Source organism: Salmo trutta, chromosome 32, assembly GCF_901001165.1.
Source record: "Salmo trutta chromosome 32, fSalTru1.1, whole genome shotgun sequence".
NCBI classification, from domain to species: Eukaryota; Metazoa; Chordata; class Actinopteri; order Salmoniformes; family Salmonidae; genus Salmo; species Salmo trutta.
The window spans coordinates 38731110-38748870 of record NC_042988.1 but is presented as its reverse complement, the minus strand read 5'-3'; the positions used below and the strand labels follow the sequence as shown (position 1 = coordinate 38748870).

The window sequence follows — 17761 nt, the reverse complement described above, 5'->3', positions numbered from 1 at the left end:
AAGTTTGTCTTGTCCACTTAAGGGTTTGAAGATGTCGTTACATTTGATTGCAGTCTCTGCTTGTTTCCTGGTTGTTGTTTCAATCTGTCTCAGCTCATGTTCATTATTGACCTCTCTTGTTCCACCCTCTGTGATGTAGAGCTCTGTGTAGATCTTATTAAGAAGTTTTGGGTTTCCTTGTTTAGCGATCCCCTCAAATACACATTGAAACCTCTTCTTTAGATTAGATTTGAGTTCACGTTGGCAAATCTCAGCAAGCCCGTCTGAATCTAGAAATAACACAGAGGATATTAATATTACTTCTGTTTTAATGCCTACAGTATTTTAGGACTGTGTTCTAAAGTTGTACATTACAATAATTTATTCTCTTAACTGCATATATAAATGTGTAAATGTTTTCATAATGCATTACACACTGGTGTGACTGATTTATATCATTATTGGTATTAGTGATGGTATTATTCATGTTGTCTCTCCTCTTCTCTCTGTCTAAATTAATCAACACAACACATCCTTGCTGCTACTTGATGAGGTCACTAGGTGTTGTGTTAAGGCTGCTACTATATCATTGAGTTACACAGCTACTTTAGCTGTACTTTAGCTACAGCTTTTAAATGTTTGTTATAAAACAGCATTTAATATGAGGCAGACAGCTCTTACTTTTCTCCAGTGTGTCAGCAAGCTCCTTCTGGTTCATTTTCCTCAGGACGTGTAGTGTGATCTTCAGAGCCCCCTCTCTGGCACTGCTCTCCTGCTTCTCATCTTCAGCGTTCCCCACTTCTTTATCCTGCATCTGACTCTCAAAGCCTTCTGGGAATTCTGGACTAAGAATCCTCTTGAACATATTCAGCTCGTTCTTCACAAATGTCATAATATTCTCTTCAAGCAACTGAAATAAATAAAGTAAATAAGTTAAGCAAGAGAAGAAATGCTTTCTCATTAACACATTAATGAATAATTGACAGATCAACTTCACTTGAGGTAAACAAAAACAAATGTACATAACAGGACCACATACACTGAATATGGAGGCCAGGTCTGTTTGATGACTCTGGGAAGACTGACCACTGAGAATCTCTGACTCCGATCTCTCCTGTTGGTTGCTGTGGACAAAACATGAGATTACATCTCATCCAGGGAGTGCACACACACACACACACACACACACTGTTAATTGTTTTAGGACTATGGAAATGGGAAAAAAAAGGATTAGCATATGGATTATGAAAACAGCAAAAATAAATGGGAAATGGGAGAGGAGAAATGACAGTGTTGTTTAACTCACTGACCATGACCCATGAGTTCTTCTTACCTTTGTTCAGTAGAAACGTCTCCCTCTCTAAACATTATAGGATGATCCATAGACTCATCACTCTTCATGGACACACAGCTGGGTACAGGGGAGGCTGATCTCTCCTGCTTGATTGGACTTCAACACAACAGAGACAAACATCACATCTCTCATCTACTCTGAGTTCAGACGGGGAAACATAAGAAGAGTTTCATTCCAAATGTTGATAAATTAGCTTTTATTGTTCAAAGAAATTCTGAAAGAGATTGGTGTGTTTTGTCACTATCTAATCATGGCATGGGGTTGTTCAATGACAGACATGTATTTGTTTAAAATCTATCAATTCATGGTTTCATTTAAGAGAGACAAATATATATATATATATTTTTGTTAAATGCTATAGTGATTTACATTTGTGGATAGTGATTTACATTTGTGGATTGGTGATTTACATTTGTGGATTGGTGATTTACATTTGTGGATTGGTGATTTACATTTGTGGATTGGTGATTTACATTTGTGGAAAGTGATTTACATTTGTGGATTGGTGATTTACATTTGTGGATTGGTGATTTACATTTGTGGATTGGTGATTTACATTTGTGGAAAGTGATTTACATTTGTGGATTGGTGATTTACATTTGTGGATTGGTGATTTACATTTGGGGATTGGTGATTTACATTTGGGGATTGGTACTTATTTGTACAGATCATGATACACAAATACAAAATGCATGCTGTAAGTTCACAATACATTTGGCATGATATTGATCCCATAGAAAGACGCATCTTAAAACACTCGTAAACCTATATTCCATCGCTATCGGGAAACGGGGTCCAGAGTGACTTACAATACAGTTACCGTATTGTAGTGTATTCAAGCTTTAAAAAGGCTTCTATAGTTTGTAATTTCCAATAAAAAAAAATCCATCTTAATTTGCCCTACACATTTTTGTAATGCATTATAATCCACATAATAATTCACATGTCCTGTTGCTGCAGGATTATTTTCCTGCTATGAGAAACTGGGTCAAATGAACATCTTTCTGTAAGTGCATTCATCTTAAGATATCTAGGTGACACAACCACATATCACAGTCAAATATACAGGATACGAACAGTCCATTCCAGTTAAACGATGGATATATAGCTTTTTACAACAATAAAAAACTACTTTCATACACATCTAAAATCTATTAATAAAACATTTTGAGAACAGTAATATTGAAGGTACCCATGAGCAATAATGTCTGATGAAAAAACTAATGTGAAAGAATTGTGGATATAGGTTTTTGGAAATAAACATAATAAATTCTTAAAGAAAATGGTCATCTCACCTCTTAGCTTTGGTGTCATGTTCCCCAGAGTGACTCATTTTAGAGGCAGGGGCCCCCTCCTCTCTCTCCCCAGAGAGACTCATTTTAGAGCACTGACCCCTAAACAGAGATCCAGCAAGTTGGTTGTGGTTAACACAGTGACAACTAATTATTTAATGTCAATCATTCTCATTTATTCATTATCTCTTATAAATAAAACATTTACTAATAGACACATCCAAACAGTCAGGTGACTTAATGCAATTTCATGAATATGTAGTTGTGACATCACTTCTCCATGGTAACTGTCAATAATAATAATAATAATAATAAGTCACTGTTTGTTAAGGTAGTTATTGACAGTGTGGAAACACAAGGCCATGTCTCACACTTATTTTTATACAATTTTATCAATTTATTGTCTTTAAATGGTTATTTTCTAAACGTATCTGAGAATGTAGACAGAAGGGCTAAAATGGGCATGATTGATCTGAGGGGGAAATCATTGATTCGTACAGAAAGTTTTTTTGCAACAAGTAAGAGATTCTATATTGAGTAAATCAGGCTAGGTTAAAATGTACGATAGCGGTTTGTTAGTAATATGCAGATTGAGGTCTATACCTCAGCTATAGCCTACATATCCTAGATGACCAGCCTAAACCTGTTCAGATCAGTTCACATAATATACTGGCCTACCAGTAAGTAGCAGGACAGAGCATGTACACTATACTGTATATACAAAAGTATGTGGACACCCCTTCAAATGAGTGGGTTCGGCTATTCTAGCCACAGCCGTTGCTGACAGGTGTATGAAATGTAGCACACAGCCATGCAATCTCCATAGATTGGCCTTACTGAAGAGCTCAGTGACTTTCAACGTGGCACCGTCATAGATCGCCACCTTTCCAACAAGTCAATGTGTCAAATCTCTGCCCTGCTAGAGCTGCCACGATCAACTCTAAGCACTGTTATTGTGTAGTGGAAACGTCTAGGAGCAACAGCGGCTCAGCCGCGAAGTGGTAGGCTACACAAGCTCACAGAACGGGACCGCAGAGTGCTAAAGCACTTGAGTATCGTCTGTCCCCGGTTGCAACAAGCACTACCAAGTTCCAAACTGCCTCTGGAAGCAATGTCAGGACAAGAGCTGTTTGTCGGGAGCTCCATGAAATGGGTTTCCATGGCCGAGAAGCCGCACAGAAGACTAAGATCACCATGCGCAATGCCAAGCATTGGCTGGAGTGGTGTAAAGCTTGTCGCCATTGGACTCTGGAGGAGTGGAAACGTGTTCTCTAGAGTGACGAATCACGTTTCACCATCTGGCAGTCCAACGGACTAATCTGGGTTTCGCGGATGACAGGAGAACGCTACCTGACCCAATGCATTGTGCCAACTGTAAAGCTTAGTGGAGGAGGAATTATGGTCTGGGGCTGTTTTCCATGTTTTGGGCTAGGCCCCTTAGTTTCAATGAAGGGAAATCTTAACGCAACAGCATACAATGATTCTGTGCTTCCAACTTTGTGGCAACAGTTGGGGAAGACCCTTTTCTGTTTCAGCATGACAATGCCCCTGTGCACAAAACGAGGTCCTGACACAAATGGTTTGTCGAGATCAGTGTGGAAGAACTTGACTGGCCTGCACAGAGCTCTGACCTCAACCCTATCGAACACCTCTGGGATTAATTGGAACGCCGACTGCGAGCCAGGCCTAATTGCCCAACATTAGTGCCCAACCTCACTAACACTCTTGTGGTTGAATGGAAGCAAGTCCCCTCAGCAACATTTCAACATCTAGTGGAAAGCCTTCCCAGAAGAGTGGAGACTGTTAAAGCAGCAAAGGGGAACCAACTCCATATTAATGCCCATGATTTTGGAATGAGATGTTAAACCAGCATTATTTTGGTCATGTAGTGTATATAGCCTAATCTATAGCCTAGGCCAGATATTTTTTACAATATTTCCAATGCAGACCATCAGGTCGGTCAGCATGATAAGTGATCATACTGTAGCTCAAACCTACTTTGACTATTGAATGTCTGACGACGACCTAATTTTATAATAGTTAGTAGCCTACCCACCACAATCAGCCCTTCAAAGCAAGAAATATATCCCTCTTCTAATGTTGCCAAGACATATGCGCCACAGTTTCAGATATTTTGTAACTGCGTAGGCAATATTTCTGATTGTCACTGGGCAAGTTCACTTCCTTGGCCCGGCTATCCGGATGAGCAGAGTTTGCACATTGTAGACCATTCCATTGGTCCCTAAGTGAAATGTCCACTCACGCAAAGCACCGGGTCATGCCAAACGAACTGTCCCACTGGTGCAGGGCACTGAGGCACTGAGTTCTAAACCCAGAGGCGCAACATCGCAAGACTTCAGGGAATGCTTCACGGCACGGCCACTTTATATAACAACAGTAACCAGAGGGTGGCGCTAACAGTCAGTTGCATGTGACAGCAGTAACTCATGACATTGTACCGAATCTTGTTTTGTTTCAGGTTTGTAGTCCTTCTTCAAGACATCTCTCTTACATTCATTTAGCTAAATATATACTTTACTGGAAACCAGGTTTAGTTTTAGTTTTTTTCCTCAAATGTGAATTACTGTAGTCCTTTAATAATTGTAAACGGGCCTGCCCTACAAACGCAAAAGGTTTCAATTTGAGAATGTTAATTTGTATGCCTCAAATATTAAACTGTCTTAAAATATTTGATTAGTTGAATCAGGTGTGTAAATGCTGGGCAAGAACAAAATTATTGAGAAACACTGAGATAAACATAAAACCCTAAAATATAAAATCTCCTCCGCCATCTTTAACAGACGTTTGACTGATAACATGTAGGACTACTGGTTAGTTTCCCCTTAGAAAACGACTGTCTGTCAGCAACTCAGCTCAAGTAGCAGTTCTACTACTAACTAGTACTCATTCCAGGTATTCATTATCTTACTCTGTACTTTAGAATAGATTCTTTTTCAGAAATACTTACTTTATTTTTACTTCACTCCATATAGTGTTTTCTGCTCTGTCATCTCAAAATGGATTCTGTACAAAAGAACAAATGTACTTTCTGTTTCAGCTCAGTGGACTCCCACCCTGACAATAAAGTGTTTTATTGGTATCTTCCACTAGAGAGCAGTAAACACCTGCGGTAACTAGACTTTGCAACAGTTTCTTGGTCCTGGTGAATCCTGGGCACTTCTCCATAAAGGCAGTGTACTAGAGATTGAGTATAGTATAGGTCCCCGTGTCCATGTAATCTGATTCATTATGATCTAAAAGGCTAAACTGATACTAGATCAGCTCTCCTACTCTTTATGAATACTGTCACAGGTGACTCCTCAAGATGAGGCTCATGATTCATAAGTTATATTCTTTAAGAATAAATGAATATCATTAATTGAACTGCTTTGCCATGAACAGATCTGCGAGGTGTTAACTTAAAGGTTCTATATAGACCTGATGGTCATTTTAATGGGGTTGAACGTCCATCCCATCAGATTGTGTGAAGGATTTTATGTGTTCAGAAAAAAACGGACTTGGAAGCATCTCTCTGACACCACCCTGCTGAAACACACTCAAGTAAAGAACACATAGCTACAGTTATATGCTTTTCTGTTTTTACCCACTTTTACAGCCAATGTATGGACTGGTATCCAGGGTGAAAAGCTTGATTTCATTTTGAACAACAACAGTGTAATGATACGTTTGTGTTATGCCTGTTATCAGCGTTGACGCTCATGTTAATAATTTGACCGTGATACCATTCTGTTTTACATTTTACTTTGTAAAAAGAAGGTGTTACGGGACTGTTTTATTTACTATAACTCTGTTACTAATCACATTTGTCATCAGGGAAATGAAAACACTAGGTGTTGCAGTAGGCTTTTAGAATAATGCAAAACATATCCTTGACTCTATCAAGTTGATGAGCAAGAGGAAACAAACGATGACCTGCACAGCCGGCCCATCGAAACTACACCTAAACTACACCTAAAGTATACCAAAACTAATTTCACACATAATAAGAGTTAGTCTATAGACATTAAATTGACAATAGTCTGATGAGTGACAATATTATCAGTTGTCAAACTGTACATGAAGAGATGTACGCATCTTGTAACTGACAGATGCAGGTAAAGGAGCATCACTTGATCAAATTCTCCTTCAGAGTCACATGCAGGTGAAAAGTTTTGATTTATATATAGTACCAGAAAGAGCATATTCTGCAGTTTCTATGACACTTACCTTTGTCAAATAACTCTCATAATTCACGAGGTGCAGCTCTATTTCCAAGAATATCTGTTCTGTACATATGTTCAGCACATGACCACTCACACAGCAGCAGTGATCTTGCTACTAAGCAAAGACTAGTAACATAATAAACTGAAAATGTAACTATGATATTCTGTCTTCATTGGATGAATGGGCGATAAAAACTAGATTGTAACTGATAATGGTGCATGTGACTTCAATGAACTGAATGATGAGGAGGGTGAAGAGGGTGATTTAATTTAATTGATTTGAATGAAGAGGGTGAAGAGGATGATTGAATTTAGAACAATAGCGTAATGATGATGAAGAACTGTGGTCGGTCTAATTCTTTTAATTATAAAAGTCTGAAAATGGTATCTAATTTCCCCTGGGAGAGTCAAATCAGACACTGAGTACAACATCCAATGTTTGTAGTTCACAATGGCAAGCCCAACCAAACAAATGGAATCACTGACAGTATTGCAAATGCTGCAGATTTTAGATGAGTTGGAGTCGGATGGAGGATCGGATATCGAGCTTGAAATCGACATTGCTGATGAAGACTATTCATCTGAATCTGAAATTGACTTGGAGCCTCCGCTTCAGATGCCTGAGCATCGCTCCAGAAAAAACAGAACAGAGCCAACTGAGAAGGTGATCCCAACTGCCACGGTGAGACAGGAGTCTGGGAGGGATGGCACGGTGAGACGGGAGTCTGGGAGGGATGGCACGGTGAGACAGGAGTCTGGGAGGGATGGCACGGTGAGACAGGGGTCTGGGAAGGATGGCATGGTGAGACAGGAGTCTGGGAGGGATGGCATGGTGAGACAGGGGTCTGGGAAGGATGGCACGGTGAGACAGGAGTCTGGGAGGGATGGCACGGTGAGACAGGGGTCTGGGAAGGATGGCACGGTGAGACAGGAGTCTGGGAGGGATGGCACGGTGAGACAAGGTTCTGGGAAGGATGGCACGGTGAGACAGGAGTCTGGGAAGGATGACACGGTGAGACAGGAGTCTGGGAGTGATGGCACGGTGAGACGGGAGTCTGGGAGGGATGGCACGGTGAGACAGGAGTCTGGGAGGGATGGCACGGTGAGACAGGAGTCTGGGAAGGATGGCACAGTGAGACAGGAGTCTGGGAGGGATGGCACGGTGAGACAGGAGTCTGGGAGGGATGGTACGGTGAGACAGGAGTCTGGGAGGGATGGCACGGTGAGACAGGAGTCTGGGAAGGATGGCACTATGAGACAGGAGTCTGGGAAGGTTGGCACGGTGAGACAGGAGTCTGGGAGGGATGGCACGGTGAGACAGGAGTCTGGGAGGGATGGCACGATGAGACAGGAGTCTGGGAGGGATGGCACGGTGAGACAGGAGTCTTGGAAGGATGGCACGGTGAGACAGGAGTCTGGGAGGGATGGCACGGTGAGACAGGAGTCTTGGAGGGATGGCACGGTGAGACAGGGTTCTGGGAAGGATGGCACGGTGAGACAGGAGTCTGGGAGGGATGACATGGTGAGACAGGAGTCTGGGAGGGATGGCACGGTGAGACAGGAGTCTGGGAAGGATGGCACTATGAGACAGGAGTCTGGGAAGGTTGGCACGGTGAGACAGGAGTCTGGGAGGGATGGCACGGTGAGACAGGAGTCTGGGAGGGATGGCACGGTGAGACAGGAGTCTTGGAAGGATGGCACGGTGAGACAGGAGTCTGGGAGGGATGGCACGGTGAGACAGGAGTCTGGGAGGGATGGCACGGTGAGACAGGGTTCTGGGAAGGATGGCACGGTGAGACAGGAGTCTGGGAAGGATGACACAGTGAGACAGGAGTCTGGGAGGGATGGCACGGTGAGACAGGGTTCTGGGAAGGATGGCACGGTGAGACAGGAGTCTGGGAGGGATGACATGGTGAGACAGGAGTCTTGGAGGGATGGCACGGTGAGACAGGGGTCTGGGAAGGATGGCACGGTGAGACAGGAGTCTGGGAGGGATGGCACGGTGAGACAGGAGTCTGGGAGGGATGGCACGGTAAGACAGGGTTCTGGGAAGGATGACACGGTGAGACAGGAGTCTGGGAAGGCACGGTGAGACAGGAGTCTGGGAGGGATGGCACGGTGAGACAGGAGTCTGGGAGGGATGGCACGGTGAGACAGGAGTCTGGGAGGGATGGCACGGTGAGACAGGAGTCTGGGAGGGATGGTACGGTGAGACAGGAGTCTGGGAGGGATGGCACGGTGAGACAGGAGTCTGGGAAGGATGGCACTATGAGACAGAAGTCTGGGAAGGTTGGCACGGTGAGACAGGAGTCTGGGAGGGATGGCACGGTGAGACAGGAGTCTGGGAGGGATGGCACGATGAGACAGGAGTCTGGGAGGGATGGCACGGTGAGACAGGAGTCTTGGAAGGATGGCACGGTGAGACAGGAGTCTGGGAGGGATGGCACGGTGAGACAGGAGTCTGGGAGGGATGGCACGGTGAGACAGGGTTCTGGGAAGGATGGCACGGTGAGACAGGAGTCTGGGAAGGATGGCACAGTGAGACAGGAGTCTGGGAGGGATGGCACGGTGAGACAGGGTTCTGGGAAGGATGGCACGGTGAGACAGGAGTCTGGGAGGGATGGCACGGTGAGACAGGAGTCTGGGAGGGATGGCACGGTGAGACAGGGTTCTGGGAGGGATGGCACGGTGAGACAGGAGTCTGGGAGGGATGACATGGTGAGACAGGAGTCTTGGAGGGATGGCACGGTGAGACAGGGGTCTGGGAAGGATGGCACGGTGAGACAGGAGTCTGGGAGGGATGACATGGTGAGACAGGAGTCTGGGAGGGATGGCACGGTGAGACAGGAGTCTGGGAAGGATGGCACTATGAGACAGGAGTCTGGGAAGGTTGGCACGGTGAGACAGGAGTCTGGGAGGGATGGCACGGTGAGACAGGAGTCTGGGAGGGATGGCACGGTGAGACAGGAGTCTTGGAAGGATGGCACGGTGAGACAGGGTTCTGGGAGGGATGGCACGGTGAGACAGGAGTCTGGGAGGGATGACACGGTGAGACAGGAGTCTTGGAGGGATGGCACGGTGAGACAGGGGTCTGGGAAGGATGGCACGGTGAGACAGGAGTCTGGGAGGGATGACATGGTGAGACAGGAGTCTGGGAGGGATGGCACGGTGAGACAGGAGTCTGGGAAGGATGGCACTATGAGACAGGAGTCTGGGAAGGATGACATGGTGAGACAGGAGTCTGGGAAGGATGGCACGGTGAGACAGGAGTCTGGGAGGGATGCCACGGTGAGACAGGAGTCTGGGAGGGATGGCACGGTGAGACAGGGTTCTGGGAGGGATGACATGGTAAGACAGGAGTCTGGGAAGGTTGGCACGGTGAGACAGGAGTCTGGGAGGGATGGCACGGTAAGACAGGAGTCTGGGAGGGATGGCACGGTGAGAAAGGAGTCTGGGAAGGATGGCACGGTGAGACAGGAGTCTGGGAAGGCACGGTGAGACAGGAGTCTGGGAAGGATGGCACGGTGAGACAGGAGTCTGGGAAGGATGGCACGGTGAGACAGGAGTCTGGGAGGGATGGCACGGTGAGACAGGAGTCTGGGAGGGATGGCACGGTGAGACAGGAGTCTGGGAGGGATGGCACGGTGAGACAGGAGTCTGGGAGGGATTGCACGGTGAGACAGGAGTCTGGGAGGGATGGCACGGTGAGACAGGGTTCTGGGAAGGATGGCACGGTGAGACAGGAGTCTGGGAGGGATGGCACGGTGAGACGGGAGTCTGGGAGGGATGGCACGGTGAGACAGGAGTCTGGGAGAGATGCCACGGTGAGACAGGAGTCTGGGAGGGATGGCACGGTGAGACAGGAGTCTGGGAAGGATGGCACGGTGAGACAGGAGTCTGGGAGGGATGGCACGGTGAGACAGGAGTCTGGGAGGGATGGCACGGTGAGACAGGGTTCTGGGAGGGATGACATGGTAAGACAGGAGTCTGGGAAGGTTGGCACGGTGAGACAGGAGTCTGGGAGGGATGGCACGGTAAGACAGGAGTCTGGGAGGGATGGCACGGTGAGAAAGAAGTCTGGGAAGGATGGCACGGTGAGACAGGAGTCTGGGAAGGCACGTTGAGACAGGAGTCTGGGAAGGATGGCACGGTGAGACAGGAGTCTGGGAAGGATGGCACGGTGAGACAGGAGTCTGGGAGGGATGGCACGGTGAGACAGGAGTCTGGGAGGGATGGCACGGTGAGACAGGAGTCTGGGAGGGATGGCACGGTGAGACAGGAGTCTGGGAGGGATTGCACGGTGAGACAGGAGTCTGGGAGGGATGGCACGGTGAGACAGGGTTCTGGGAAGGATGGCACGGTGAGACAGGAGTCTGGGAGGGATGGCACGGTGAGACGGGAGTCTGGGAGGGATGGCACGGTGAGACAGGAGTCTGGGAGGGATGACATGGTGAGACAGGAGTCTGGGAAGGATGGCACAGTGAGACAGGAGTCTGGGAAGGATGGCACGGTGAGACAGGAGTCTGGGAGTGATGACACGGTGAGACAGGAGTCTGGGAGGGATGGCACGGTGAGACAGGAGTCTGGGAAAGATGGCATGGTGAGACAGGAGTCTGGGAGGGATGGTACGGTGAGACAGGAGTCTGGGAAAGATGACATGGTGAGACAGGAGTCTGGGAAGGATGGCACGGTGAGACAGGAGTCTGGGAGTGATGACACGGTGAGACAGGAGTCTGGGAGGGATGGCACGGTAAGCCAGGGTTCTGGGAAGGATGGCACGGTGCGACAGGAGTCTGGGAGGGATGGCACGGTGAGACAGGAGTCTGGGAAGGATGGCACGGTGAGACAGGAGTCTGGGAGGGATGGCACGGTGAGACAGGGGTCTGGGAAGGATGACACGGTGAGACAGGAGTCTGGGAAGGATGGCACGGTGAGACAGGAGTCTGGGAAGGATGGCACGGTGAGACAGGAGTCTGGGAGGGATGGCACGGTGAGACAGGGGTCTGGGAGGGATGGCACGGTAAGACAGGAGTCTGGGAGGGATGGCACGGTGAGACAGGGGTCTGGGAAGGATGGCACGGTGAGACAGGAGTCTGGGAGGGATGGCACGGTGAGACAGGAGTCTGGGAAGGATGGCACTATGAGACAGGAGTCTGGAAGGAAGGTGAGACAGGAGTCTGATAGGGATGGCACGGTGAGACAGGAGTCTGGGAAGGATGGTACGGTGAGACAGGAGTCTGGGAAGGATGGCACGGTGAGACAGGAGTCTGGGAGGGATGGCACGGTGAGACAGGAGTCTGGGAAGGATGGCACGGTGAGACAGGAGTCTGGGAAGGATGGCACGGTGAGACAGGAGTCTGGGAAGGATGGCACGGTGAGACAGGAGTCTGGGAAGGATGGCACGGTGAGACAGGAGTCTGGGAGGGATGACACGGTGAGACAGGAGTCTGGGAGGGATGACACAGTGAGACAGGAGTCTGGGAGGGATGGCACGGTTTTGTCAGGAGTCTGGGAGGGATGGCACAGTGAGACAGGAGTCTGGGAGGGATGGCACGGTGAGACAGGAGTCTGGGAAGGATGGCACGGTGAGACAGGAGTCTGGGAAGGATGGCACGGTTGAGACAGGAGTCTGGGAAGGATGGCACGGTGAGACAGGAGTCTGGGAGGATGGCACGGTGAGACAGGGTTCTGGAAGGATGGCACGGTGAGACAGGAGTCTGGGAGGGATGGCACGGTGAGACAGGAGTCTGGAAGGGATGGCACGGTGAGACAGGAGTCTGGGAGGGATGGCACGGTGAGACAGGAGTCTGGGAGGGATGGCACGGTGAGACAGGAGTCTGGGAGGAATGACACGGTGAGACAGGAGTCTGGGAAGGATGGCACGGTGAGACAGGAGTCTGGGAAGGATGGCACAGTGAGACAGGAGTCTGGGAGGGATGGCACGGTGAGACAGGAGTCTGGGAGGGATGGCACGGTGAGACAGGAGTCTGGGAGGGATGGTACATTTTTGGGTAGAAATGAGTGACCAGTTCATGTGACATGCAGATGTTGCAGCACATCAGAGATTGTACTGGTGCTCATGCGCACAGAAAAGGAAACAGTACGTGGGACATGTCTATGGATTAACTCAAAGCATTTATTGCACTCTTGTATGTCCATGGAGCATACGGCGGAAAGAGCATGGATGTGGAGTCATTATATTAGTCTGGTTATATTATTATTATTATATTTTTCATTTCTGCCAACAGAAGCTGTAACTGGAATTTATAAATTACTATTATTTAGGCCGTCACTTAAAATAAGAATTTTTTCTTAACTGACTTGCCTAGTTAAATAAAGGTAAAAAAAAATGATTAATTTGTGAAATTATTTGATTGAACTTTTATTTGTATAACTCTCTGTATTAACTTAGCTGCTGACTTGTTCTATTGTTGTTGTTGTCAAGAGGTTAGCCTGACAGTCAGCATTTCATTGCACTGTGAATGATAGAGGAGGGATGGCACGGTGGCACTTATTTCATTCTACAGGTCAATTTTTTGGGATCATGTCTCTTTATATTCATATACCCTGGGGGCTATGTAGCTTCTTATCTGTCATGTCTCTTTATATTCATATACCCTGGGGGCTATGTAGCTTCTTATCTGTCATGTCTCTTTATATTCATATACCCTGGGGGCTATGTAGCTTCTTATCTGTCATGTCTCTTTATATTCATATACCCTGGGGGCTATGTAGCTTCTTATCTGTCGTGTTTGGAGTTGTGTTGCTCTGTTATGTGGACACATGAATTTTTCTTTCCAGTTGAGTTGCCCTGGTCGTGTCAGTATACAGTAATTTTAAAGAGCAACTGCACCTAAAAAACAACTTATCATTTAGTAAACAGCCTACGTGGGATTGATATGAGTCAGAAAAATGTATTCTACTGTCAAAATTGAACCTTCCCGCTAGCCATGATTGACTGAGATAACTAGGGCCAGTGGGACGATTTCGTCCCACCTACGTAACAGCCAGTGGAATCCCGTGGCGCGTTAGTCAAATACCTTAGAAATGCTATTACTTCAATTTCTCAAACATATGACTATTTTACACCATTTTAAAGACAAGACTCTCGTTAATCTAACCACACTGTCCAATTTCAAAAAGGCTTTACAACGAAAGCAAAACATTAGATTATGTCAGCAGAGTACCCAGCCAGAAATAATCAGACACCCATTTTTCAAGCTAGCATATAATGTCACATAAACCTAAACCACAGCTAAATGCAGCACTAACCTTTGATGATCTTCATCAGATGACAATCTTAGGACATTATGTTATACAATACATGCTTGTTTTGTTCAATCAAGTTCATATTTATATCAAAAAACAGCTTTTTACATTAGCATGTGACGTTCAGAACTAGCATACCCCCCGCAAACTTCCGGTGAATTTACTAAATTACTCACGATAAACGTTCACAAAAAACATAACAATTATTTTAAGAATTATAGATACAGAACTCCTCTATGCACTCGCTATGTCTGATTTTAAAATAGCTTTTCGGTGAAAGCACATTTTGCAATATTCTAAGTAGATAGCCCGGCATCACAGGGCTAGCTATTTAGACACCCAGCAAGTTTAGCCCTCACCAAAGTCAGATTTACTATAAGAAAAATGTTATTACCTTTCCTGTTCTTCGTCAGAATGCACTCCCAGGACAAAATAATCCATAGTTATATACAAATAGCGGCGTTTTGTTCGTGCGTTCAAGACACTATCCGAAAGGGTAAAGAAGGGTGACGCGCCCGACGCGTTTCGTGACAAAAAAATTCTAAATATTCCATTATCGGACTTCGAAGCATGTCAATCGCTGTTTAAAATCAATTTTTATGCCATTTTTCTCGTAAAAAAGCGATAATATTCCGACCGGGAATCTGTGTTTTAGTACAAAGAGAGAGAAAATAAAAACATGGGGTCGCCTCGTGCACGCGCCTCAGTGTCATTGTCCTCTGATAGACCACTTACCAAAGGCGCTAATGTTTTTCAGCCAGGGGCTGCCTCGACATCATTCAGCTTTTTCCCGGGTTCTGAGAGCCTATTGGAGCCGTAGGAAGTGTCACGTTACAGCAAAGATCCTAAGTTTTCAATAAAAAGAGTCAAGAAGCCCAAGGAATGGTCAGAGAGGGCACTTCCTGTACAGAATCTTCTCAGGTTTTTGCCTGCCATATGAGTTCTGTTATACTCACAGACACCATTCAAACAGTTTTAGAAACTTTAGGGTGTGTTCTATCCAAAGCCAATAATTATATGCATATTCTAGTTTCTGGGCAGTAGTAATAACCAGATTAAATCGGGTACGTTTTTTATTCGGCCGTGTAAATACTGCCCCCTAGCCCTAACAGGATAATGAGTGGGCTGGACAAGCCGAGAGATGAGCTTGGGCGGTCTGCTACGCTTCTGGTTAGGCTGTTTTTATGTTATCCAGAGCGTTGTGCCAGAGTGCAGAAAAACTGACGAAAGCGTAATTCAATTGATGCCAGCAGCACAGTTGCGGTCACAAATGCTCTGGATAACATAAAAACAGCCTAACCAGCTCTGCTAGGGTGAGTAAAATGGTCAGAGTGAGCTGATCTCTCATTTGAGTCTGGAAGTAGCTAGCAAGCTAGCCATCATTAGCCAGTTAGCTTGGGTGCTTGACTGCTGTTGTGAGGTCAGAACGCTCGGATCAACCCTACTTTTTATGGCCAGAGCGTCCAGTGTGCACTCTGAACGCTCCGAGAGCAAAACGCTCAGAATTTGCGAATGGCCAATTTGACAACGCTCTGAGTTTACGAACTTTACGAACGCCCAGAGGACACTCTGGCACTCAAGATTACGTTTCCAAACACACCCATAGTATAAACCAGCCTTTAGTCTTGAGATCTTTGCTTGTTTAGTAAATAGCCTCTCATGTGAATCCTTAAAGAGATGGGTGGGGCTAAAGCTTAAAAGGGTGTGAAAGATGCTGAATGGGTGTAGACAAAGAAGAGCTTTCCAGTAGGTACCGAAACATTCAAGGGCCATTTTCTCAAAAGTGAGGTTACAAGTTTATCAACTTTCAAAGAATAATTACTTTCCCATTGTGCGTCAACTGTAGTGTATGTTATACAATTTTCTAGCTCTGGGTCTCCAATGTAAAAAACATAATTTCACATTTTGCCGGTCAGTCAGAAATATCAGGGCTCCGAAGGAGGGAGGCAATTGGCAACAGTCTGGTAAGGTAGGACAGTCGTGGGTTAGGGAGGAATTCGGCCTGATGTCAGGTTAGATGAAGTGAGAAGGAGCAGTCCTATTTCACACACATAACTTCCACGCCTAAGAAGGTTCTAGAACAGTGGTTCTTAACCTTGTTGAAGGTACTGACCCCCACCAGTTTCATATGCGCATCCCCCGAACCCTTCTTAACTGGAAAAATGGCTCTCTTCACCTTGAATTCAGCGAGCGTTGTGTTCTTGTATTGTCCATCTCCATGCAGCTTAAGGAAGTGTTCTCTTAGTTTTGCCGGTGCTAGACTAGAATTGCTCAACTTGGCATTGCAAATCATGCAGTTAGGACGCTGACTCTCATCACGTTCCGTTATACATGTGAATCCATATTGTACATATTCGTCCGACCACTTTCTTTTTTTGCTCGACATAGTTAGTATGAAGGGATTAAAATATTAAGAAAGAAATCACACGACGTACCATCACGACAGTCACAATTCGACTACTGAGCGCGCCAAATTCCCTGCAGCACAGATAGGCCAAGCGATGTTGCGTGATCACCTGCAGCCAATGATGGCCAAGCGGGGCGTGTCATCACGAATCATATGAGTCGGGTGTGTGTCTTGACCTCCGCCGAACCCCTGAGACTGACTCACCGAACCCCTGGGGTTCGATCGAACCCAGGTTAAGAACCACTGTTCTAGTATCAGGTAGTGCCATGACTACATCAGTGAGAAGAACCAATTAAGTTCCTGACTAACAACAGAGATGTGTTATTCAATGCATATCTGTGGGCTATAGTAGTAAAGGCCAAATTCACTATTTTATCAAATTATTGTTTTTATTAAAAATAATTATACCTAAAGGGTGACTCCTTAAATCCCAAATCAAATAGCTAAATGATCCATGTTATGACATTCTTAAAATAATTCCATATTTTAACTTATATGGAGGAAGAAGGTCCTGGTGGTAGTTACTATATAACCTAGGACTCATCCTGTCTAACCCTAATGAACACCACCATGTTATGTCTCTGTGTGAGGAGGAAGAAGGTCCTGATGGTAGTTACTATATAACCTAGGACTCATCCTGTCTAACCCTAATGAACACCACCATGTTGTTCTGTCTCTGTGTGAGGAGGAAGGATATCCTGGTGGTAGTTACTATATAACCTAGGACTCATCCTGTCTAACCCTAATGAACACCACCATGATGTTCTGTCTCTGTGTGAGGAGGAAGGATATCCTGGTGGTAGTTACTATATAACCTAGGACTCATCCTGTCTAACCCTAATGAACACCACCATGTTGTTCTGTCTCTGTGTGAGGAGGAAGGATATCCTGATGGAAGTTACTATATGAGGGAAAGGGGGCTACCTAGTCAGTTAAACAATTGAACGCATTCAACCAAAGTATGCCTTCCACATGTAAACAATCCCCTTTAAATTGTAGAGGTGCGGGGGGCTGCCTTAATCGATGTCCATGTCATCGGTGCCCGGGGAGCAGTTGTTGAGGGGGTTAACTGCCTTACTCAAGGGCAGAATGTCATATTTTTCCACCTTGCCAGCTCGGGATTTGAACCAATGATCTTTCGGTTACTGGCCCAATGCTCCTAACCGCTAGGCTACCTGTTACCGAAAAGGGTTGCAAAATTATGGTAACTTTACCCAAATTCCAAGATTTTACAGAA

At 46.0% G+C, this 17761-nt stretch overlaps 1 long non-coding RNA gene across 1 annotated transcript; it reads right to left on the bottom strand.

Moving 5' to 3' along the window:
* Positions 1–1063: 1063 nt before the first annotated feature.
* Positions 1064–2668, bottom strand: LOC115171868 (uncharacterized). Its single transcript, XR_003871268.1, has 3 exons — positions 2629–2668; positions 1313–1429; positions 1064–1103 (listed from the first exon to the last, which is right to left on the bottom strand). It is a non-coding gene; the product is annotated as an uncharacterized LOC115171868 (long non-coding RNA).
* Between the last annotated feature and the right edge of the window lie 15093 nt (positions 2669–17761).